Genomic DNA, 26735 nt, shown 5'->3' on the forward strand with positions numbered 1-26735 from the left:
AATTTTTTTTTTTTTTTTTTTTTGAGGCAGGGTCTCACTATGTAGCTCAGGCTGGCCTTGAACTCATGGCAATCCTCCTGCTTCAGCCTTGAGTGCTGGGGCTATTGGGATGTGCCATCACACTCAGCTAGTTAAAATATTTTAGAGGTGTGATGGAACAAAAGCAAACTCTTATCTTCTTCCAATGGTCTTGGTGGAACCTCCATTATGAAAGGGGAAAACCAACTCTGAACTTGTTAGATGTCAGATACACCGAGTTTGTGGCCTCATAACATTGAGCAATAAAGTTGCAAACCAAAGGAAGAAGTTAAGAGAGTTTTATTTGAAACAAGGAGAAAAGGAACAGCTTCTGGATTTCCAGGAGGGGTCCTGAGTGGGTGGCCACCAAAGCTCTTTGTCAGCGGTAATTTACACAGGTGGGTACAATGTGGGTCAAACTATAACCAACCTATATTATTACAGGTAATAGCCACTTAGCTAATATTGATCCAGTAGGGAAATGAGTCACTTAACAAGGGTATATCAGAGGAATTAAGGCATTAATTAAGAAAGGGGATGGGTCCAGCTGTCCTGGTCCCTCACCCATATGTCTGATGCCTAGTAGGCCCCACTGGATCAGGTGGTGCTGATTAAAATATAATCTCAATTTGTTTATCTCTTCCTGAGGCCCAGCTCCCTTCAGATTTGCCTCAAACCACAATTTTTGTGTCTCATCTTCTATGCTGACTTCCTCAAGGGCCCAGACCATGTCTGACTGCATATTAATTTTTATCTAATTTACCTGGCTGTAATAAAAGGTGTCCTCAAAATGTTAACATGCATTTTACTTGTGTTCACCAATTAGAATTATATTTTAATTGTTTGGCTTTTGGAATAGTATTTTCAGTTTCATGTAGGCTACAAGAGAAACAGCATAAAGGGAATGTAGTTAAATTTTTTGTGTTTTTTGGAGTCTTAAATACTTGAGAATCATAGTCAGTTGAATACTGAGAAAACATGGGGCATGTATTAATATAGCACTGGCTGAGCATTTTTTACTTAAAAATTTAAATTATTTAGCTTCTCAGAAATGTTATGTAGCAAATGTGAAGGCTGCTTCTAGTATTAGTAAAAGTGACCCTAATGTACCTTACTGGCAGCTAAGTTAGATAGAAATTAAAATACAGTCGGAGAGGGACTGGGCCCGCAAGGAAGTCAGCACAAAGAAACACACCAGAATTGTGGCTGGAGGCAAATGTCAAGATGAGGATACAAGGGACATGCCCACTTGCCTCCCTGGGGGATAAACTTAAAGTTATTCTGTAATTAGAACCGCCTGGTCCAGTAAGTTCAAATAGGCATCAGATGGGTGGGTGACCAGAACATCTAGTACCATCCTTTGCCCAAAATATCTTTGTTTTTTCCATGTACCCTTGCTATGTGACTCATTTCCCTATCAATCAATATTAGCTAAGTGGCTATACTTGTAATAATATACTTTGATTGTAGTTTGATCCACTTTGTACTCACATTGTGAATTTGCTGTACAAATCACCCCTGACAAAGGCCTTGGCCACCCCATTCAGGAGTCCTCCTGGAAATCCAGGTGCTATTCTTCTCTTATTTCCAATAACACTCTCCCAACTTATTCCTTTGGTTGTGTCCTCTGCCAAAAAGAAAAAAAAATTGTTTTGGGACATTGTATTTGTCAGATGTTTTATATTTTGTGGTGAATGTAGAGATAATTGTTAAAAATTAAATTAAGCAAATATAAAAGTAAAACATCTAAATTATTTATAATTAAGTTAAAGTGCTAAAGACATTTGCTAAGTATAAATTCTTGTATCCTTTGATTAAAATTTATAAATGATAATGTAAGTTTATTTTTTGTTAACTTTATTAGTACATTTTATGTATACATTATAATCACATTCATCATTGGGAATTTGTACCTGTGCATGATATATCTTGGTTCTTGTTTTTTCCCATTCCCCTTTCCTCCCTTCAACCCCTTCACCTACTCCTATTTATATAAGCTTTGTTTCCATTTTTTTCTTCTTTTTCACTCCGCCCCCACTGTCCCCAAGCTCCCCTTTGAACATTTTCTTCTTATTTCACAATATCTATCATACATTTTAGTTCTCATTTACACTTTCCATTTCTCACACCAAAGAAACAATTCAGCATCTGAGTTATGTTATTGCAGAACTATTTGTTTGTTCTCTCTCCTTATATCGGTAAAGATTAGCTGATAACTGGCCTAATAACTACTGATACCCATCTCAATTTCTGAGCTCCAATTTTCATTCAATGAAATTTCTTTTTAGGAGTGATGCTTGGGAGACACTTGCCTTAATATCAGTGTAATTTTACACTAGTCCTATTAGCCTCCACAGACTGTGCTAATTGTCAGATAAGGTAGAACCCTCCATTCTGACAGCTTATCTGCTTTTCTGCTCCTTCTCTATCACCTCCTCATTAATCAATAAATATTTGGGGTTGTGAAGGCTGCAATCTTCCCTGCATAGCCATGCACACATGGAACGTCTGTATAGTGCCTTCTACTTCATTGTGTTTACTTATAACTCACTCAAGACCATTCTCCAGAATGGCTGCTAATAAACACCAAGAGATTTTTCCTAACCGGGGAAAATTGAATTGTAGGGGTCTGGCAGATATCTGAAGTTAGGGGCCCTTCCTAGTCCCTGATGGGAGCTGCTTTTTAGGGAACATTAGGAGTATGGGAAAATGAGGACAACAAATTAAAACATATTTTCAGCATCCACAATTAATTTTGCCTACCTAACCAAGGAGTTTTCTTTCTCTGTGGTACCTTCCACTTACCTCCTTGCCAATTAGACTGAGACCTGTACACTAGTATATCTCACCCCAAAGATAGATATGGCCCCAGGAAATCAGAACTTGCCTGTTGTAGTTGAGGCCCAGGAGCACCAGCACATGGTTGACCAGTTGATCCCTTTGCTTGTATGCACCCGACTCACAAACTAACATCTGGGGATGGGCTTTACGGCTCCTTCCTTGACAGTATTTTTGTCTGTATTCTCCCCCTCCTCTCTGGCCCTTGCCTCTTTCGGCTCCAGTCCTAATTCCTACAAAACCACATATGCATGATTACTGCTCACCAGATATTATTCTTTACTGTTCCTCAATATAATATGATTCCCCCAAATTTTCTCCCCAATAAGTTGTCCATGCAGCCCCCATGTCATGCATTAAATAGTCTTGAGAAACACCATCCCATCCTACCCAGACCTCCTTTTCTTTTTCTATTATAACAAAAAGATGGAGATGTCAGGCCTGATCTGGACATGACATGGTTAATGGATATATTGTTTGATTCCAAGCTACATTCTTAGCAGATACAAAAATAACTGCAACCCTCAACATGACAAGCCTCTCCTCTAAACCAGATGCAGGCTGTGCTGTTTGCAGGCAGATAGAACACAGAATGGGATGTTATTGAAAAGAGATAAGACAAAATTAGAGCACAACATCTTGGTGTCAAGTTACCTGATAACATCCATACTTGCCAGACCCCTCCCCCAATTCCCTATAAAATCCTCTGCCTTTTCTTTGTTCCCCACTGATGGGCCTCTTGTTGTCCTCAGTTGACTTGCACCCAAGTGAAGAAAGTCTGTGCCTGGTTGCTTTCCATTAGCCTGCTCAGTGGTCTCATTCCTCGGCTGTTTGTCACAAATTGTACTTCCAAAAATATTATTATGATTCCTGGCGCATGTCTTCATTCATACACTCTCACTCACTCATAAATACATATCTTAATGTGAAATTCTAGGTTTTAGAGTATGTTAAAATTCAGCCTTACAATATTGCTTTTATTTTTCTTTCTTTCTTTTTTTGGTACCAGGGATCAAACTCAGGTCCTTGTGCTTGCAAGGCAGGCAGTGGCACCACTGAGCTAAATTCCTAGCCCAATACTGCTTTTCAAAATGGTTGTATCCATGTGATACCAGATAAGATTCTAGGCTCTTGTGTACAATGAGCAAAGAATTGCAAAAGTACATACAGTGGTAAAAGAAAAAGCAGCTACATTTATTGAAGATGATAGGAAGACATATTTGGAGCAGGTTCATGGCAACAAAAAGGTGGTATGAACAGAAAAGTGGTGCCAGAATGACAGGAAAGTAAATAGCACACAGTAAATAGTGCATAGTACTATTGTATAGATAAGTACACAGGTAAGTCAGGGTTTTGAGTTTATAGGAAGTACATCCCAGCCTGGGTGTTTCTCACTGGGTCTTTAGGTAAGATTGACAGGAATGGTTGACAGGGTGCTGAATCATCTCAGGGGCTTTCAATGAGCATGTAGGTCCCAAAATTCACTCTAATTAAATTACATGCAAGAAACACAGTCCATATTTATGAACCTTTAGGAAAAAGTTACTGAAGTTTAGGCCAGGAAACTTAACATGCATACATTCTGGCCTAAAGAAAGCTTCAGAGATTTCCTGGGTCTTTGCCGCTTTATTTTCTAAGAACAATGGAAAGAGGATTGGCTCCGGGAGTTGCCCAAATTCAAGTGAGTGGAAGGACTGGTTTTTCTAGCCCCCATTGTGTATCTGTATATCCCCGACCCTCCACCAGGCAGGTGGAGCCACTGAGCTACATCCCCAGCCCATGTGTTACTTGTACTAAATATGCATTCAGGAGAATGGTTATTCCTTATTCTCTGTATTTTCTACTAAAAAAAAAAAATCGATTGCTATTGCCAGTGTTCTTAATCTTTGTAAATTGAAATGAGGTAATTGACATTTTGTTCATTTCCCTATTACTAATGAGGTTGAAGCAATGTTTATTGAAGATATGGTATCATCTTTTTTTTTTTTTTTTCCTCCGTACTGGGGATTGAACTCAGGGCCTTGCACTTGGGAGAAAGGCATGGTGCCACTGAGCTAAATCTCTGGCCTAGAGCATTTTGTATGAAATGTCTAATTGTTACTTTTGTTCATTTTTCTATTATTTTTTTCCTTTTGTCCTTCTCTGAATGATTTGAGGAACTTTATAGATTCTTGATAGTGTAAGACCTAAAGTCTCACTTCCACTCCGTGGAGTGTGAACAGCTGAAAGGCCTCCATGATGCTGAGTCCTATAGCCCAAGGAGGGCTCCAGACGCAAGACCCAGGGCCTTACTTCCGGAAGCCGTGAACAGCCAAAAGGGCCTCCACGATGCTGGGACCTATAGCTCAGCTCAGCGAGGCTCTGGGAGCTCGTTGGAGGAACGAGAATCACCAGGAGAGGAACACACCAATAAGTTCTTTATTAGTCTGGCCAGACAGCACTCCCGGAGCCAAGGAGCTCAGAGAGGCAACTGCTCAGGGGCTGAGGTAGTTTTGTAGAGTTTTTTAAACAAAAAAGTTCAAACATAGGTCAGGGCATTCACAGAACTACCAGAGGACAAGATTCCAAACATACTGCTTATCTCATGCAGGACATGTTCTATGGTCACCTTTTGTCATACCATTTGTCCCTGGGCCAGCTGTTAACCAAGTTAGCAATTAGCATAGGAAGAAGCACGGTCTCTGACCTATTAGCATGGAGTCACTTTAGCTCATTCAGGTCCCACAATAGGATTTTTTTGCTCATTATTTGCTACAATTATTTTCCTCCAGGTTGTAAATTACCTCTTTAAACATATCTTTTATAAGTAGAAGTAATTATTTTAATGTAATTTAATTTATAAATTTTTATATGATAAGCTCATTTTTTGAGTACATTGCTTAAGAAATTTTTCCCTAGGTCAAAAGTATAAAACATGAACCTATATTTTTATATACTATATGCTTTAAAGTTTTATATTTTTCATTTTGATCCTTAGTCTTTCTTGACTAGAATTTTTGTGCATGGGAAAGATAGTGATCCAATTTTATTTTTCCTTTGTGTATTATATTAAGTGATAAATCTATTTTTAGGCTGTGTATTTTGATCTACATTTGCCAGTGTGTACCATGACACTCTCTTAATTATCATGATTTTGTAATAGTTCTGATAGATAATAAGATAAATCTTTCTTCCTTCTGTTTTCTTTCAGAAATACCTTGCAAATTCTTGGCTCTTTCTCATTCCTTGTTTATTAACAGTAAGTTTGCCAAGATTCTTTATAAAAACACTCCATGGGAATTTTGATTTGTCTGCATTCAATCTAAAATTAACTTTTTAATCATATTGTGTATCTATTTTGAGCATGAAAAATACTGTCTTCATTTATTTACCTATTATTTAATATCTTTAGATAGAATTTCCTCCCATATGTTTATTTTGGAAAAATATCAGGGCTATAGGACATTCACAAGAACAGTAAACTGACATCTGTATACCTTTGAAACATTTACTTTTGTAAATATATATTTGTAAACATATTCCTTTATTCTGAATAATTTGAGAGTAACAACTCAAATCATAAAATTTATTCTAAAATAGTTTCAAAATGTAATTCCTGATCCAAATACATTTGTCTGAATGGGCACAATAAAATTGTCACACTCAGAAAATTTGACTCTGATACATTATTATTCTTTTATATAAACTCCATGTTAAAATTTCCCCACTTGTCCTTTACTGTGTCTTATTATTGATTTAAAAAATTAGACTCCACACAGAGGTCTTATATTTAGTTTAGATGCTTTGTCTCTTTTTTCCCCTAAAACAGTTCTTCAGCTCGTCATTAACCAATGTGAATTTTGTTTTTCATGATACTTTTGAAAGTACAGGGTAGTTGTTTGCAAAATGTATTTCAAAATAGTTGGGCCAATTTTGAATTCCACCAGCAACTGAGTGATGGTTTCCTCATGATAGACTCAGGTTACAGATTTCTGGCAGGGCGCTGTTGCTTACATCAGCATAGAACTCAGAGGTCTCTTTAATTTCCCCATGTATCAGTGTGAGCAAGGATATGGCTCAGCTGGTGTGGTTGCCACAGGCTGGGCCATACAGACAGAGGAACCGCTGAAATCAGACACCTCACAACCCGGAGAAAATCATGACTTGAGGTGAACAGAAGGACATGGAAAGTGGGAGTCGCCAGAGTGACTGTAATTACAGGGGGAACACAATTGACTGATCATGCTCAGAAGGAAAGGTGAGGCAGGATCTGGCATTTACACACAAAAACGTGAGTGTGAAAACAAAGTAAGTCTTAGCAGTGACTCACAGCTACTCCCCCATGGCTGCTGGATTTCAATTCTGCAGAGCCTGGAAATAAGCCACTCATTCATAAACACACAGAAAAGTTTTTGGACTCTTTGGGGTTTGAATTTTTTCCCTTTTAAAATCTTTCTCTTTAAAATGCTTTTTCTGTCTTTTTTGGGTCTTTTTCTTATTTGCTATTTTCGGTTATTTTATCTACTTTGATTAATTTCCTCTTACTCCTTAATAGGATACTTTATTTCACTTTTCTCCTTCTCATCTTTCTTTTCTTTGTATTTCAAATTTTACTTTCATTCTCTCATTCTGCACTGTTCTATCTTTGCTGGTATAATGATTAAGCTTTATTAATCTTTAGAAGTTTAGTTAATTCTATGGTTCTGTTGTTGAATACTTTTCTATTGGTAGGAGATGTATAGTTATTCCATTTAGTATATATTTACTGTATGTCAATATTTGGTTTGTCTTTATGTTTGTACTATAATTATAGATCTCTTCTATGGTTAAAGATGGTGCATTATTGGTTCTTATGGTATGTCAATATCCAGTTTGTCTTTGACTCTATGATTGTTGTTGATTTTGTTGCTATTGCCAGCTGGCATAGTTGTAGCTATTAAAATATTTTCTCTTTATGTCAGAATCTGGATTCTTTGTATCATTAACAATACTATGGTCCATTTCTGGTGCTGCACTAATTACATAGCAAACTTGGCCCCCAATAACAGAGCTTGTTGGATCTTGGGACAGCTGCAAAAGCCTAATACGGTTAGCCATGCCCAGAATGCATCACTGGAAAGCAGATACTAACTGAAGAGCTCTATCTCCACACTAGCAACAAAGTCTTTCTGATATAATTGAACCACAAACTTCAGATTGTGCATGCATGTGCACACACACACACACACACACACATGAAACATGAGAATACAAGGCAACACAGTGCCTCCAAAAGCTCCCAATTCCCCCAAAGCTGATGACCATGGGGCATTAAAGGGGAGAAAATCAAAAGCCACAGAGCTGAATTATTCAAAATGATCAAAGAGATTAAGTCAATAAGGCGCTCCATGAGCTTACAGGAGATGTAACTACACAATTATTAATAATGAACAAGATGATCAGTGAGTTCACAGAAGATGTTAATAAAAAGCTAATTGAGCTAAACAACATGTTACAAAACATGAATGACCAGTTTAGTAAATAACTGAGCCCATGAAAAGATACCAAACAGAAACCCAGGAGATTAAAAGTTCTATTGAAATGATAGGGCAACAGAAGGGACCAATCTGAGGACATTGTTAGAACTGGAAGGTGGGGTTGATACTGATCATAAACTCAAAGATTCCTTACAAAAAACAAGAGAACATGAAAAATGGATCCAACCGCTGCTGCATAATGCAAATAAAACTAATACAAGATTAATTGGAATTAATGAAAAATCAGAAGACAGCACAAATGGTGTAAAAAACTGGTTTACCAAAATAATAGCTTTCCAAATATGGGAAAAGAATTTAATCTACAGATAAGTGAGGCGTATGAACCCCATATAACCATGATTAGACAAGAACTCCTCCGTGACACATCAGAGTCAAAATCCGCAAGTGGAGCAGAAGGACAGAATCTCAAAAGGTATTAGAGAAAAGCAACAAATCATTTATAAAGGTAAACCCATCAGAATTGTAGCAGAATTCTTAACACAAGCCTTAGAGGCCAGGAGATCTTGGAGTGAAGTATTTTAAGCCCTAAAAGAAAATAATTTTCAACACAAACAGATATATCCTGCAAAATGATCTTTTGAAATAAATGGAGAAATAAATTCTTTCCATGACAAAGAGCACCTTAAAAAAATTCATTAACAGCAAACCAGCAGTTCAAAAGGTCCTCAAAGATATCCTAGAAAGAGACAATGAAACCAACAATGCCAAAAATCTAATAGAATGAACACACCAGGCAGGATGAACAGTTAAACAGAAGCGGGGAACAAAGAAAATCAGCAAAAGGAAAATAATGCAATGGCAGAAATAAGTCAAAACTTTTCAGTAGTGACTCTCAATGTGAATGGTCTCTCTTCCCTAATCAAAAACGTAGATTGGCAGAATGGATCACAAAATAAAATCCAATGATATGCTGCATGCCAGAAACACATTTAATCCAAAAATAAATTTATAGACTAAAAATCAAAGAATGGAAGACAACATTCTATGCAAAGGGAACTAGAAAACAAGTAGGATTAGTTATTCTATTTTCAGAGAAAGTGGACTTCAAGTCAAAACTGATCAGAAGAGGAAGGGAAGATCATTACATATCGGTTAAGGGAACAATTCAACAGGAAAACAATTATAACAATTATAAGCACCTGTGTGTGGAGCACCATCATGCTGAAGTTCATGAAATAAACACTACAGGACATAAAAGATTAGACAAAAGTCAACACAATTATAGTGGGGGATCTCAGTACCACATGGTCACAAATAGAACAACTAAACAACAAAAAAAATTCAACAAAGAAATATCAGAGTGGAGCCAAATCTTTGAACAAATGGACTTAATCGATATTTACAGAGTGTTCCACCCAATAGCAACAGAATACATATTTTGTATAGAATATGCTTAAGTAAATTCAAAAGAATCAAAATTACTCACAAGTGCAAGGACCTGAGTTTGATCCCGGTACCACAAAAAAAAAAAACGAATCAAAATTATCCCATACATATCATCAGATCATAGTGCAATGAAACTAGAAATCAATGGCAAAATAAACCATAGAAATTATGCAAACACATGGAAATTAAACAATACATGATGGAATAATCGGTTGATCACAGAAGAAATCAAGGAAGAAATTAGATGTGTCCTAGAATAAAACAATGCCAATGCAACATACCAGAGCTTATGGGACACAGTGAAAATAGTCCTAAGAGGGAATTTTGTAGCTGTGAATGCCCATATCAGAAAGGTACAGTGATCCCAAATAAACAACTTAATGTCCTAAAAAAAACAAGAATAATCCAAATCCCAAGCAATTATGAGGAAGGTAAATTATTAAGATCAGAGCAGAAATTAATAAAATTGAGACCAGAAACAAAGCATTAGAATGATAAAGGCTAAATCACAATGGACCCTGAAAAAATCCAGAAGATTATTAGTAACTACTTGAAAAACTTATGCTCCAATACTAGAGAATCCAGAAGAAATGGATAGATTCCTAGATAAAAATGAATTACCAAAACAGGACCAAGAAGATATAAACCCAAGAATAATCTGATAACAGGCAATGAAATTGAAGCAACAATAAAAAAGAATTACCAGCTAATAAATGTCCAGGACCCAATGGTTTCACCACTGAATTTTGTTTGCTTTTTTTTTTTTTTTTTTTGTAGTACCGGGGATTCAACTCTGGTCTTTGTGCTTGCAAGGCAGGCCACCAAACCGCTGAGCTAAATCCCCAGCCCTCACCACTGAATTCTGTAAGGACACCAGGGAAGATCAAATGTCAATGTGCCTTAAATTCTTTAGTGAAATTAAAAAGAAGTCATTTATTTTATATATAATACAAGAAGCCAAGTTATCATTATATGCAGATGAAATGATCCTCTGCATAGATGATACAAAAATTCCACCAAAAGATTTCTAGAATTAATAACCAAATTCAGCAATGTAGTAAGATACAAATTAAACATACAAAAATTAATAGTGTTCCTGTACACCAATAATGAACTCACAGAGAAAGAAATGAGGAAAACAATACTATTCAAAATAGCAGCAAGAAAAAAATATACTTAGGAATTAACCCAAGCAAGGAAGTGAAAGACCTCTATAATGAAAACTCCAGTACTCTGAAAAAGTAGATTGAAGAGTAAGTGAAAGTAGATTGAATGCCATCACACATTTGTAGGAAAATGGATAAACCTGAAAAATATAGTATTAAGTGAAAAAAGCACACAAGCTTAAATACTGTATGGTATCTGTCATTTGGGTAATGCAAAGTAAAAATCAAAATAAGGGATTGACAAAAGGAAACTGTGAGATAGGTAGGTCTGTTGCAAATGGGAAGGGGTTTAGGAGACTGAGTGTGAGGAAAGGAGGGGAGTGGAAGGGAAGTAAAAATTTAAAACATATCATGTATGTACATGTACCAAATATCCTGCATAGGAAGTGGTGTATACTTGCAGACTGGTGACCTCCTTCCACATTTGTCTGTTTTCTGCTTTGGAGGTGATGGGCTCAAAGGTGCTAGCACAAAGGATTACACTGAAATGCAATGGTTGGAGATCTGCAGGTCCTCCTGGACTTGGCTTCTGCCCTTTTAGGGATGAAAAGCTGGAGACCTTGGAGCAGTTCGGCAGAACAGCAGGCCGTTCCTTGATTCTCCTGAAGACACAATTCTCCTTTCACTCCTATATGTGCCTGAAGCTTAGCTATTCTCCCCACCGGGTGGGGCCAGCTTCTTAGATCTTCTGCTGGTGAAGTCTCCAGTACCCAGAATGATGGAGAAAGGACATTAAAAAGTGCCTGGTTACTAACATTTATGGGGTGTTCAAGTTTCCCAAAATGTTCCATGGACAAAATTTCATGTGGCATTCAGGACAACTCTGAAACATGGCAGGGATCACAACCAAGGAAACAAGCTCAGAGGGGTGAAGGGTTTCGTGCAACTTCCCTCTGTTGCTGAGCAGCTGGTTTCCTATGTTGCATGCTGTATGTGCTGCTTTTGGAAGGATCTGTGTCAGGGTAGGTGTGCTCCCAGTGGGGACACTTCCAGTCTGGGTGGGAGGGCAGGGAGCAGAATCTGGTCTTAACATGTTATTCTTTCCCCAGTGAACTTACCCTCTTTGGCCAGAAGAGGGAAGCACAGAAACACAGAAAGTTCTAAAGCCCAGGCCTCATCAACTCCAAGCAGTTTCCGTTGGTTTAAAAGTGGCACTGGTACAAAACCTGCACAGCAAGATGGCTTTGTCACTTTCCACTGCTCTCTCCCCAACCTTGGCCATTATGGGAAGCTGTTGTCTTTCAAATAATTCTTGTGTATAGAGAACCAATGATAAATGTTGACTTCTTAGATTGTTTGACGGAGAGAGACTTGTACAATGTTTATAAGTTTAAAATCAAATGAATTTTGCTTGAAAGTTAAGAGATATTAAAGCAAGTGTTTAATTCAGGCATTTTCAGATTTTAAAATTTAATTTATCTCCTCTGTAGTTATTTTATTTATAAAATCCGTTGAAATGTCATCTCATTGTAAATTAGCTGTAGATATCTAGGTGCTTCTGATGAAGTAAAACTGTACATCTGAAATGTGCAGTACATGAATGAGAGGTTTCCTTTGTTTCCATCAGAGCGATACACTTGCTTTGATTCTTAAGCAAAAGTGAACATGATTTGCTTTACTCAGGGAAAATGCATTTAACGCAATTTTAAGTGTGTTTTTGTTTGTAAGCTGTTATGCTTACTGTTCTAAATTTGAGAGTAAAGTCATCTTAAAAACTTGCAAGTATTCTAGATTTTTAAAACTGAATGAGAGAAAAGATTGTATAACCATCCTGCTGTTCTAAGAGTTCTTGTACTTTATTTCACAAGGTAATTAAAATTTGTGGATGTATCTGAGAAAGTCTTATTCTAAGAATATATTGGTCTAGTTATTAATTTATTCTTTTTTTTTAGTACTGGGGATCTAACACAGGACCTTGCGCTTGCAAGGCAGGCAGTGGCACAACTGAGCTAAATCCCTGGCCCGTTAATTTATTCTTGGCTCTTGGAAGAGCATCAAACCATTTCATAACAAGGAGCTTGAAAGACCTTGTAATTTATACTCTAGAGAACATCTAAGGAGATAACTGTTCCTCACTTTGTGATTAAAAAAAATTTTTTTTGGTACCAGGGATTGAACTTGGGGCCTTAAGCTTGTGAGGCAGGTGACAGAACCACTGAGCTAAATCTCCAACTCTCACTCAGTTTGTGATTGATAGGGAACTCACCAGGCATGAAGATTCACGCTTTGAGTATACATAATCACTTAGTTCTAATCCATCTAATTGTATCAGCAGCCACTACTATTTTCTTTTTTTGTTCACAAGTACTTTTGATTCTTAGTGATATGACCAGATAAGTTTCCTGGGACTGTAATTTTAGTAATAGTTGCTCCATCAGCAAGTGCTAGTTTGCTGTGCAAGTTAATAGTCACCCATTTATCGATTATTTTGAATTTAATTTTTTCCTCACATGAATCTGTTTGGGATGATGCCAGCCTGTTTCTGTTATTCCTGTAGGTTCTGCTGAAGCATAGTTAGCAGTGTGTAGTGACTGCTGTTTAAACAACTCTTTCCTTGTTGTAGTTACTTCTGATATTGCATGCTTCATTTTATCTCTGAACTCTCAGAAACCATTTTCTGTGTTAACTGTATCTAGTGTCATATTCTAGTTGCATCTATACCAACATATATTTGTTGCTATGGACTCTACAACTTCTTCTGCATTTTAAAAATTAATTTTATTGGTATCTTTCAGGTATACAATCTGACATGCATCATTGGAAACTTGTACCTTTACATAATCTATCTTGGTTCTTATTTTTCCCCCTTCCCTTGCCCTCCCTTCAACCCTTCCACACCCGCCTTTAAAAAGACTTTGTTTCCTTTTTTTTTCATTTTCTCATATCAGTTCCATTTCCTTCTTTCCATTCCCCTGCCCCTCCCCTTTGCCCCTTTTCTTCCATGTGTAAATACTGAATGGTTTCTCTGATGTGAGAAACTGGAAGTGTAAATAAGAACTAAAAGGTATAACACATAATGCATTTCAAGTCTTATATAATAAATGTAATCTGTTTAGCAGTTATCCTGTTCCAAAGTAGAGCTGACCAGCCTAAGTATAAACAGAGTAGGCATGACAAAAGAGGAGAGATCTGGATCCTAGGGTCTCAAGACACCCAGGGTGTTTCAGCTTTGGAGAGTTTGGAAAAAATCACCAGAAGGTCTATTAAAGTAGGATAACAATATTTTGAGGAGCTGGTGCAGATTCCTTTGGCTGTTGTATTTGTTGATTCCTGACAATGCAAATGTATGAGGAAGGGATTAAAAGAAAAATGAAAAAGTTGGTGTTTTATTTTCGTAAGTCTTGTGAATGGACATGGATTGTGGTTTAGGAGCATGAAAATTGTGGAGTGAATCATGTGTCCTCTCAACTTCTAACCCTTGTAGATAAGAGCCAAAGCCTCTGTTTTCAATTCTGTGGGACTTGGCTTAGATCCCCTCCTTGTTTCAAAATTCAGATAATTACTTTGGAGTCCCACTTTATTTTTATTTTTTAAAATTGAGTTTATTGGTACATTTTAGGTATACAGTAGTTACATTCATTATTGGGATCTTGTACCTTTACATGACAGGTCTGGTTCTCATTTTTTCCCCTTGTCCCTGCCCTCCCTTCACCCCTTCTCCCCTCCCCATTTACAAACACTTTATTTCCATATTCTCATTTTTTTTCTTTTCCCTTATTACCTTTCCCCTACCCTTCCCACTTTCCCTACACCTTTAGCCCTTTTCTTCCTATTTCACATTGTCAATTATCTCATTAGGATCTCACGTACTGTTATAGTTTTTCACACCAGAGAAACTATTTGGTATGGAGTCCCACTTTAAATGAACACCAAACCATGGATGGGATGAGTATAAGATTTCATTTCCCAGGAAGCCAGGGGATCCCTGGAGGGCTCTAACCTCATATACTGTTTCTCTAGTGGCTAAGGGAGCCACTGGGGGCTCCACTGTTGTCCATAAGGTGTTAGCACCCCATGGTATGTATGGAGTGTTTCAAGGCTGAGGGTGTTCCGAGGGCTCCAATCTTCTGGGAAGGCACTGCCAGAGCTTCGAGTAGAGATGTCTGCTTAGTAAGCACTTGAGTATCACAAAAGATGCTTTGTGAACTCACAGGTCTGCCTCTTTCTGCAGGGGACATCCTCTGAAAAGCCCCAGACCTACTCTTCTCTCTTCATAGGCCCAAGCCATGGGAAACATCTTGAACAACACTCTGCAGATCCCAGTGACTTCACCATTAGGCCATATCCTTCAATAGTGGGGATGATTTGACCCTGCCATTCTGAAAAAAGGAACAATTTATGTATTGCCATGTGGTTTGGTCCCAGTGTAAACTAGGGAATGGCAGAGGCAGGTAAAAGATAGCCGTTTAAATTACAATCCTATGTCTCAGATCACTTATGCAAAAAGCATAAATAGTGCAGTAAAATCCTATATTTTCAGACTTTTAATGTATTTTTTTTTCTTTTTTATTGAGGATATTGGTACAATCTAGGTATACAAATACAGTTACATTCATCATTGGGATTCTATACCTTTACATAATAGGTCTTGATTCTCATGTTTCCCCTTGTCCCTGCCCTCCCTTCACCCCCTCTTCCCCTCCCCATTTACAAACACTTTATTTCCATTTTTTCAGTTTCTCATATTTTTTTCCTCTCCCTTATTACCTTTCCCCCACCCTTTATTTTCAGACTTTTAAAAAAGCTTTCATAACTGCTTTATTTGTCTTATCCAAACATTGCATAGAGTCCAGACTTCCACCAACAGGTAAATAAATGTGGTGTATTCATGCCACACAGAACAATAAAAAGGAATGAATGATTGCAACCTGCAATAATACAGATGAATCTCAAAATAATTATGCTGAGATAAGAAACCAGACAAAAAAGTATACTGTATAATTCTTGATATGAAATTCTTAAAAATGCAAACCAACCCATAGAGACATAAAGCAGATTGGCAGGTGCTTGTGGACAAGAACGGGGAGACAGGAGGAGGAATTACAAGAGAGCAGGAGATTTTGAGGCTGACAGGCCCATTGCAGTGATGGCTTCATAGATGTGTACATACGTCAAAACTTGCCAATTATACATTTTAAATGTGTGCACTTATAAGATAGTTATAACTCGATAAAGCTGTTTAAAAAAGGAACAATAAAAATCTTAAGACAATGTCAGTGTTACAGAGCCATGCTGGCCTGCACCAAACACCCAGGAATGGACATGGTGGGGGTCACAGAGGCAGCACTGTGGAAGCCAGGCTGGAATCAGGGTGTGCTCCCCTCAGGTAGCAGTGTCACCTTACACCCCGCCCTCACCACCGCAACGGAGCCTTGGGAACATCAGCCCTCAGATGGGTTGAGGCAGAAACAAAGCTGGTGTCTAGTTACTTTTCTCTCATTGCTGAGATAAAATAACCAGCGCTCAGATTTAAAGAAGGAGGGGTTTATTCAGCCTACATCTCGCAGAAGTTTCAGTCCACAATTAGCTGGCTCCTAGGCGGGGTGGCAGAAGGTCAACAGTTCACGGTGGTAGAAGACAGCAGAAACAACAAAGGAAAATTACTACCATCTTCCTGCCCCCCCATCTCATTCAGACTCCTTAGGGCAGGCAGCACTCATGCCCTCAGTCCCTGTGCCCTCCTGCTTAGCCTCACCAAGAATCACTCACCCACTCTAGATTCAGCCACCTCTGAAAAAGCCCCACCTGTGACTGCATGAAGCTTTGGGGGACATCTAGACACAGCCATAACAGCAGGACACCATAGCCAACCGTCTGCTTTCCAGCAACCCTGACTCTCCTTAGCCCCCCTGTATTTCTTGCCTGGAAACTTAGGGAAGTCCCCTACTGGACCCCCGACAGCCTCAACCCTGACCCCCAACACCTTGCCTCCTACAAGTACCACCCTCTTTCTGAGCTCCAGTGTCCTCTGTGGCCCCTTATGCCCAGCCCCATGCCTGAGAGTGACCCATGACACCTGTCTGCTTTGTCTGTCTGGGGAGCTCCTTGAGGTCAGAAATGGAGTCAGTGTTTCTCCCCACGGAATTCACAAGGTGCTTGGATCGCACAGCTTTGTAACCCAATATTTTCAAAAGATTCTGGTGGGTTTGTAGATGAAACTCCAGACCCCAGTTACTCAATTGCCAGACATAGACTTTTCTGTGTTCAGTAATCAGGATCTAGAGGAAGATAAAAAGAGAAGGGCTGAGGCAAAAAGACAGGCCAAAATTATGGGTGTCATGATTGGCAAAGTTTTAAATTCACCAAAATTATCTAAGGGAAAACCTAAGGACAAAAAAAAAATTCCTGCCTTAAATGCAGGAAGACTGGACACTGGACATGTGACACCAAGCCACTGCCCAGGCCATGCTCCATGTGTCAGGCGGCCAACATACCTGTCTTATGTCTCTGGAGGATTGACTGTTCCTCCTCCCAGAAAAGGGTTAGAATAGCCTAGAACCTTGCCTTATTCTGATAAAAAGCATTGAAGAGGTCTGGAGCCACCTACAATGCTCTGTCCATGGACATCTCTGTCTTCGGTAAGAAAACCCACAGGTGACCCTGGATATCATGGGTAAGCAAATTCTATTACTTTTTTAACTTCCTCCTTTGGAAAACCTTCCTCTAGATCCATGATGGTGAACCTGTTAGAGCATTCAAGGATACAAACAGCCTGCTGTAGTATGTGTGCCATAGGTTCATCACCACTGCTCTTGGTCTATAGTCATAATTGGGGTTCAGTGGGGACTCCTAGTCAGAGCTTCTTTACTGCTGCTTGGCAGTTTGAAGGTCTGGTGCTACCTGCCCACAAAACCTTCCGGAAAAGAATGGATTGTTAACTACAACTCCTAGAGGTAGTCTATCTTCCCAGGCAGGTCACTGTCATTCTTCACAAGGGACATGAACAAGACATTTCTAAAGTTTATTTGAGAAGTCAAAGTGCTGATCTGGAGGTAAGAAGGGCAGCTTTGCAGTTCCTAGTCATATTTCCAGTGAGGAACCATAATGGTCCTTCCTGAAGGGCACAGTGACAAGTTAAACCCTAATTGGGAAGCTGGGCATTGTGGTGCATACCTGTTATCCCAGTACTCAGGAGGCTGAAGCAGGAAGATTACCCTGAATTCAAGGGCAACATGGGCTATATAGTGAGTTCAAGGCCAGTCTGAACTATATAGCGACACCCTGTCTCAAAAATCAATCAACCAACCAATCCTAAATGGGGAATGGTGACTTGAATTTTCACAGGTCTAAAGGTTCTACTCCTGTGAGCCTCTAGAAGACTTAAGGCTCCTCTTCAAAAATCAAGACTTCAATTCCTTTTCAAGTACAGATAAGTAGAGTCACTATAAGTGGCCACTGGCAGCCTATATAACATCCGTCTTTGCCTTCACAGCTTTCTGATAGGGTCATCAAGTGCTCTTTCATTAAACAAGGAGCGCAACAGTTCTCCATATGTAGAAAATAAATCCTATTTCATTGTCTTCCAACAGGTTTTTCTCAGCCCAGCTGGTGAGCTACATCATCTTAAGGTAAAGAGTTCCTAACTCCTAGGAGGTAGTGTCCAGTTCCTTTCAACAAGAAGTAGCTGTGTGAAGACAGAGACCTCCACTACCTCAGCAACCCATAAAGAGTTATAGAGATTTACGTCTTTCAGGGGGAAATGATGCAGGCGATTAGGACATAGCTAAATATCTGGCAACGGAATGTGACCTGCCAATCTCAGAGACTTGTTGACCATGATTCAGGACACATGTGCAGAAGAAGCTTTAACACTTTGCACCTGGATTTTTGATGGGACAGCCCAGATCTGATACCATAATGGGGGATAAAAGACAGTGGTCACTAAGCTAGTGGCTGCCTTAAGCCTTTTCACCAGCCTGCCCCGCACTGTGCACAGTGTACTTCTTTTTCCTGTTTTAACTGGCCCACTCACTTCGCAGAGCACTTCTTTTCAGAGCACCCTTTCTTTTTGAACACTGCTTTTGTGCTTTCTTTCTTCTTTTGTCCTAAATAAATATTAAACTTTCACACTCATCATTTGTTCTATCCAATTATAATTTTTTTGGGAGGGAACAAGCTCATAATTCACTGTGACATTTTAGAATTGTACAAGTGTTTTTACATCTTTCCTCCCTCTCCATATTTAATCTTAAAATGATGGAAACATCTCCATTCACATGTTCAGTGGGTTTAATAAGTATACCCATTCAGTTTCTATTTGCAACATCTAATATTCCTTTGAGATACAGTAGTGGCCAATAGTAAATTTCACCCTCCAGAGTTGAAAGTTCAGGTTTTCTGAGCATTCTCTGTTGCAGTGGCACTTGCACAGAATTTGTACCTGCCCGTAGCTGGGGAACTTTAAATGTACCAGTGTGTGTGTGTGTGTGTGTGTGTGTGTGTGTTTGGGGTGGGGGAGAAGCTCTTTCCCCTTCAAGGGGAAGAAAGAAAATTATTCCTCAAACCCTAGCTGATCTGTCTGTGAGGTCTGTCCTTTTGTTCTACATCTTCAAATTTTTTCCTTTTTCTTTTTTTCAGTAGAGCAAGAGAAACCAAAACCTAACCCGAGTTACAAGAAACAAGTCAGTGATGGCTATAAAGGAAGTGACCAACTAAGCAACTGAGATACTCCTTTACCTCCCGCATCCAATGTATGTGCTTCCCCGAAAAATAACAAAAGTCACAAATCCACAAAACACAGCAATTAGAATTATAAAATCCATTCATCCAAGGGTGCTGGAAGGCAAAAGGACAGATAGGAAGGTAAATGGACCAGGGGAAAAGACAAAATATTCAAATCAGTTCAGACACAAGGGCTGGCAAATGCTAGAAAACAACTACAGGCAAGGCTATAGTCAAAACAGACTCATGATGGTGTTAAAAATCCACACATGGATGTCAGGAAGATTCTGCCTTATGTGAACCAGAGACAAAAATTCCAATTCTTCAAAGAGAAGGGAGAACACAGAAGACCCTTGGCAGAATGTGTCCTGCCTTTTTTGGCCAGGGAGAACAGAGGAAAGAGCTGACACAGCCTCCCTCCACACCCACCTCTTTTGGCTGGCACGTGACTCAGTGGCCTGCAGCAGCCTTTAATATGGCTGGAAATGGATGTGGTAAAGGGAATTTCTCTGTAGAGGTGGAGCTGCTCAGTGAAGACTGCAGGTAGTCTGGCTCATGGAAGAATCTGTTGCTTAAGCAAACCACCAAGAAGAGCACAACTGGAAAAGATACACTTTTCTAGGAGTCTTTTGCTTCATTGGCATTGATGATGGATAAAGGAAAAACAATAGAGAGGAGGCAGCCATTGATAACATAAGAAGACTGCATTTCTGTGAGGAAAGTCAAGGGAAGACCAAATCAAAAGTAGGAAGGCAAGTTCTTTTCTGTTTGACAATTGCTGGTGCACTTCAGTTCCTTTATTGAACCAATGATATTTGAAGCGGTACAGTGAGTAGAGAAGGGACGTATGCAGTAGACTGACCAGCTGACCAAAAAGACGGATTGCAAAGGCACTTAACAAATATTCCTTGGTTAAGGAAAAGAGCCTGCAGCCAAAGGTCAAAGAGCATGTCAGCAACTATTTTGCTGATACTGGGGAATGTGTGAGGCTTCCTCCCTCATACTGATGAAGAAGTGCTATACAATAAGACAGGCCCTTCATGCTGTGCCTCTATTTTTTTTTTCTCACAGAATGTTTTGTAAATCTAAGTTTGTGCTGCTGGGTTCTTACCCAATATATCAAAATGGTATGTGGCTGTTTGAACTGTGTGACTTTTTAGGAATGTTCTGTAAAGCTCTGAGCCCCCCTCCCAGAAGGTTCTTCTGTTAAGCTCTGCCACCTTCAGGAATGTTCTGAAACTCTACCCTTTGGCTTCAGTGAGTGTGCTTACACAGGATGTGTTTCAGGAATGTTCTGTAACTCTGCCCCCGTTTCATTGAGTGTGCCCTAGCCTACCCTGTAGATGCCTATATAAGGAGGCTTTCATTCCTGGTAGAACGCTTGGACTCCTCTGGGCTCACAGGTTGTAATATAGGTTTTTTCTCCACCTCTTCAACTGACCATCAGATTCTTGACTCTTCAAATTATGAGAGCTGTGACTCAGAGCTGCCACACTGAACTGTAAAGCTCAGCTGTGCCTCAGAGCGGTGGCACTTGGCTGCAACACTGAGCCGTAACTCTTGGCTATAGCTACTCTGCTATGCCATAGTACCTCTTGAAACCAAATGGCATTCACAACTTTGCTAAGCACAAACAGGAGAAGCACCCAAAGAGCGCTGAAAATTGAAGTGAGGAAGAATTCCAGCCATGATCAAACATCTCCATGTAGGAATGGATCACCAATAATTTGGGCTGTAACTGGCTGAAGCACTAGAATAAACATTCAATAAAATAAGAGAAGACTAAGCGAGAATACTCTGCCACTCCCAGCACAACCCAAGGGAAGGAGGTCAGGGAAGAAGTGGGTTCTGTGTCAACAGAACTTCAACAGAGGTACATCTCCTAATACCCTGGAGTAATACCCTGTAGCTCAAGTCATTTGTTGGTCTGCATAAGTAAACATATACAAGTAAGACTATTTTGTGGGCACAGAGCCACATTTATCTGCACTATGTATGTCCAGATGGTCATGATAAGGTGCACAGCTGTGTGACTGCTGGAGATGAAGAGGTCAAATTTGCTAACCATTCCACCCCTTTTTTTCATTTGCCTGCCACTTCACCCATGGAACCTTTGTCAGAGTCATTGAGCAAGCATCACATCTGAGATAACTTTATGAGCTCCTCTGACTGCATGGGAGAAAGGAATTCTGCCTTGGCACAGCCTTCGGGGGCCACGTTCTCTCTTTTTCCCCCTAATCACTTCCTTCTTCATGTTTGTCTTGAGCTCTTATAAAACTCTTCAGAATTCCTGGCTTCCTGAATCACAGTTGCCATTTATCAGGAGATGGAGATAATGACAGAGAAACAGGGGAGGGTGAGTTATACCTTTAAATTTCGTGGCTTCCATCTTTTTGGCAAAGTGGCAAGTACTGATTAAGTAGGAGAAATTTCTTTGGCACCTGCTGCTAGGGAGGGGATGGATGATTTGCTATGGGGAAGCTCAGCACCTCCCCAAGGGAGAATCTGAACAGATAGCTGGAACATTGGCTTTTTTTGGTCTTCATTTGCAGAACTCGACTCACATTTTCTGCCCCTGTCTTGTCCTTTCCCACTCAGAGAAGTGTTTGTTTTGTTATTTTCAATAATAAAGCCACTTAAATTTTTTGAATTAAAAATAATTTTTTGGGGGCTGGGGATTTAGCTCACAGGTGCCACCACATGCCTTGTAAACTCAAAGTCCTGAGTTCGATCCCCAGTACCAAAGATTTTTTTTTTAAATCTTTCTATGCTGATTTTAATTGCCTGATTTAGAGAGTTTTGCTCATTTGAGGAACCATCACCCACCTCTGGATGTGTCAGCCAGAGCTCTGGTCACTTTGCAAATCAACTCCAGAGAATATTCCCAAGTGAGCAAATTGCTGTTCCCTTTCTTGTAGTGATGCTTCTGCAAGCTTCACAAATTTTACACATTTATTAGATTTACAGCAAGACTGTGCACCCTTTGGAAACCAAAACCCTGCAGAGTTTCAGTTGCCCTAGGTTACTCAGCATCAACACAGTCCTGGGCCCAGAGTAGAGGACCATGAGATCATTGTTTTCAGGGTGTCAGCCAGGCAAACTGGCATTCCTGCCCTGGGTTTCCCAAAGCCCTCCGGTTCCTAGGGTCACTCTGCCCTTTGCTACGCCTGGGATCTGTTTCCATATGAGGAAAAGTAGTGCCGCTCTTCTAATCACTATTTTCAGGGTTCATGTTTCTCCTGGTGGCCTTGAGGGCTAGTGGTAGTTTTAAACATGTCTGCAAATTCTTGGACACTTCCTACCAAGGGTTGAGTCTAATTATCTCTGTGAGTATGGGCTGGTCTCAGAGATTTGCTTCCAATTAACAGAGAAAGGCAGAGGTGATGCCACTTGTTTGATGGTATAGGTCATCATGAAAGAAGACTGAGCCTCTGACAGACTCTCTATCACCGGATGCTTACATTTGGAATCTAACTGCCATGCTGTGAGAAAGCCCAGGCCACATGGAGAAGCCAGGTGTAGTTGTTCTGGCCAACAGCTGCAGCTGAGGTCTCAGGTGAGATGTAAATCAGCAGTCTTTTTGGAGGACCCCTGACTATAATCTTCCTGTGGCCTGGGAGTACTGTCCTGTTTCCCTGCTTCTCAGTTCCACACATACCATTTCTCCTCCTCCTTCAGTCTGGAAAAGCATCACTAAGGTAAGGCAGATGTTTGCAGAGGGAGACCTTGAAGATTAAGGACCACAACAGGAAGGTCTGGCCTCAAAGCAAAACCTAGATTAAATAAGAACTTCAATTTAACTATAAGACTCACATGAATGAAAATTCATAGGCACTGTATCCTCATGGACTTTCTTACAGGTCTTATCCATCCATTTCTGCCATCATCTTGGGCTGCCCCCATATCTCCCTTTTTGTTATGTTCATTCTTATTTTCACATGTAGATCTGTCCAGTGGTTAGATTCCTAGTCCATGAACTTAGGGCCACAAGAAAATAAATACTATTTCTCCATATTGAGACCTCCCCCCACTTCCTTCCTGTAGGTGGCAAGACCAAATCTGTCCCATCAAGGTCTCCTTAGTCCTCCTTACCTTAACCCATTTGGGACACTATAACAACACATCACAAAGTAAGTGATTTAGGAACAATAGAAATTTCTTTCTCATAGTTTCAGGGGCTGGAAAGCCCAAGATCAAAGCCCTGACTTACCTATCTATCCTGTGTTTGGTGAGTACCTGCTTCTTGGTTCATACTCAGTCATCTTTTTATGTTCTCACAACTAAAGGGGCAAAGGAGCTCTCTGGGGTTCTTTTAAATAAGGACACTAATTCTTTCATGATGGATCCTGCATCATGACCTAATCATTTGCCCAAAGGCCTTATTTCCTCATTTCATTGCATTGATGATTAGGTTTCAGCACATGATTTATAGGGACACAAACATCAGAACATGGTACCAGTCTGTGTCACTTTCTAACAGTCACAGTACTGGTGAGGGCGAGGTTCAGGGTATTTGTTCTTGTTGTAGGTACAGGGGTTCATAGGCAGAGAGAGAATAGCTTAGGGGCCTCATTAGGCTTTAGTAAAGAAGTTAGTAGAAAATCTTACTAGAAGCATTTTTTGCCTTTGCAGTTATATTCAAGGCTAACCCTCACGAAAAAAGTTAAAACTTTACTAGAGAAATTTCATCAGGGGCAATTAAAATGACAAAGGTAGCAAGAGGGGGAAAAAACCCCAAATAGCACTAGACAGCACACATAGCATAAGAATTTACAACTAAGGAAGGATTACTCTGTAATGGAGAGATTAACCAGAGGAAGAGCTGATAGGCAAAGCACAGAGGAAGCCAGGAGCACAGAAACTAGGATAACCTCTACCTCTCCCAACCTCCTGTAGACTACAAAGGAGACAAGAGGTAGCTGCCTAATGTAAAAGAAAACTCTTATTTAGTATATAAAAATACACACATCTATACATTAACATATATATATATATATATTATACTGAACAAGATACACACGTGTCCCTTTACTTAATCACTAAGTCTAAGCTGCCTTTTTTATAAGGCCCCTCCTAACCAACCTATACATTACAGAGAGAAGGTTCTGAATGGACAAAAGTGCAGGAGGAAGTCAAACAAAGTACACCGAAAGGAATGTGCACATAGACAAAGGTGCCTGGGTTAGGGACTCAGGATCCATCCAAACATAGCCCAGAGAACCAATCAGATTGTGACAAATTTCAAGTATCTACTTGGAAGGAAGGATCCCTGATCCTAATAAAAGAAATGAGGGACCAGGGCTCAGGGGCATCCATTTTTTTCTGGACTCCCTGCCCTCTTTCTGGGGAAGCTTGTATCTTCTGCTTTGTTCCTCCTTACAAATAATTCATTTTTCTTTCTTAAACTCCATTCCTGTAATTCATTATTGGTGCTGAGTTTTCCATCTCAGCCAGCTGTTCACGCCATCATGACATTGTGGTTATTCTCCAAGCCATACATGGTTCTATCTCCCCCTTACTTGTCAATTCATGGAAGTAACTGTTGTGTCTTTCATCATTTCTAGCCACAAAACCTCTCCAGTTCTGACTCCCTCCCAGCTACCCCTGAACCCTGTCAGGGGTATACAGAGCACACATTTGATCCTCTGCTATGAGGTTATTCAGGCCCTAGATATACTGTTTGGCCCCCTCCACTCCACCTCCCCAGAGCTAGGAAAGTCTCTTTGCATTCTTGCAGAGGAAACTTAGGGAACTTTCTTATAGACTCATTAGTCTTCATTTCTTCATTATTCCTCTCTCTTCCCACTCACTCAGTTCAGGTCTGGTCTTAGCTTTAGGAAAGTGGCTCAAATAGATGATGTATTTTTCCAAAATTGCTACTGATACAGAGTTTATGCTCCAGATCTTTCAGCCTTAGGCTTGTGAATCCTGAAATCAAGAATTTAACTCTGACTGAAAGACCTGCAGGTCTGGTTGCTGGGGGGTAGGGGGGATTGAGAAGAGGAGGAGAGCAACAGCAAAAGTAGGGAGAAGTAAACATCACACACAGAAACTTAGAGTCTCTTTAAGTCTGCAGAGTTCACATATAACCTCTGGCCAATGTTAATTTATTTTAAATTTACCTCTTATTGTCTTTCTCTAAAGTTAACCAACTGCCCAGATTGCAGTTGATTGTTTAAAACAACACCCTCCTTTCTGCTACATAATTATGAAAACATGTAACTAGAACTATGGTGGAGGCCAGCACCGAGGACCTTGAGATAGAGAAGAGGGAGAGACAGGTTGTAAGAGTGGGCTGCAGAAGGCTTCCAGGAGGAAGTGGCATTTTAGCTGGGGAGAGCATTCTAGGCACAGGTTATGGGCAATAAATAAAAGCAAACTACAGTGTGTAGGTGGGAAGGCGGCACTAAGGTGGCCCTTAGGAGTCAGTTTGTACCAGGTATGGGACGCAAAGGACTTGCCTTCCATTCCAAGGGGAGAGAGGTTCTAGGCGGGGCAGTTCTGTAATTTAAATAATTCATCTCTGTTCCCTCTTCTGATATTTGCTTATTCCATCCTCCCTACCTGAAGAGTGCAATGCCATTCTTTTCCTTGTATGGGAAGAATGTCTTGATTTGTTCAGCACTTTAGCCTCCCCCCTTCTTCTTTATTCCTTGCATCTCACAGCAACTTTGGCACCTTAATTGCAGCCACCCTGAACTTTCAGGCTCTTGAATACTTTCTTCTCTCTTCTACTCCCAAGCCTTTGTTCTTGCTCTTCCTTCCACCAGGAAAACCCTCCTCCTGGCTAGCTCTTATTTGTTCTTCAGATCTTGTCTCTGTAGCTGTGTTTCCCAATCATGTACGAGCCTCTAGGCTTAAATAAGGTTTTTTTTTTTCTCTCTCTCTACTCCTACAGATTTCTGATCTGTGTCTTCTCTTGTTATAGACAGCTAAGTTAGGTAGAAATGTTACAGGCAGTCAGATAGGGCTGACTTAACAGAATCAGTGCAAAAGATAAAAACACATCTGTTGGAGACCAGGCCTCAAGATAAAGATGAAATGATCAGGCTTGCATACTTCCCCCAAAGGACAAGATAAGCAGTAGTACCTGGCATAATGAAGTCTAGATAGATATCAGTCACTCCAGTGGGTGACCAAGACCTTTAGA

At 39.9% G+C, this 26735-nt stretch overlaps 1 pseudogene; it reads right to left on the reverse strand.

Annotated features, from left to right (window-relative positions):
- Positions 1 to 20157: 20157 nt before the first annotated feature.
- Positions 20158 to 23847, reverse strand: LOC104852633 (annotated as a pseudogene).
- Positions 23848 to 26735: the final 2888 nt, after the last annotated feature.

The sequence above is a fragment of the Fukomys damarensis genome, unplaced genomic scaffold, assembly GCF_012274545.1.
Source record: "Fukomys damarensis isolate Sample0158 unplaced genomic scaffold, DMR_v1.0_HiC HiC_scaffold_23, whole genome shotgun sequence".
Classification (NCBI taxonomy): Eukaryota; Metazoa; Chordata; class Mammalia; order Rodentia; family Bathyergidae; genus Fukomys; species Fukomys damarensis.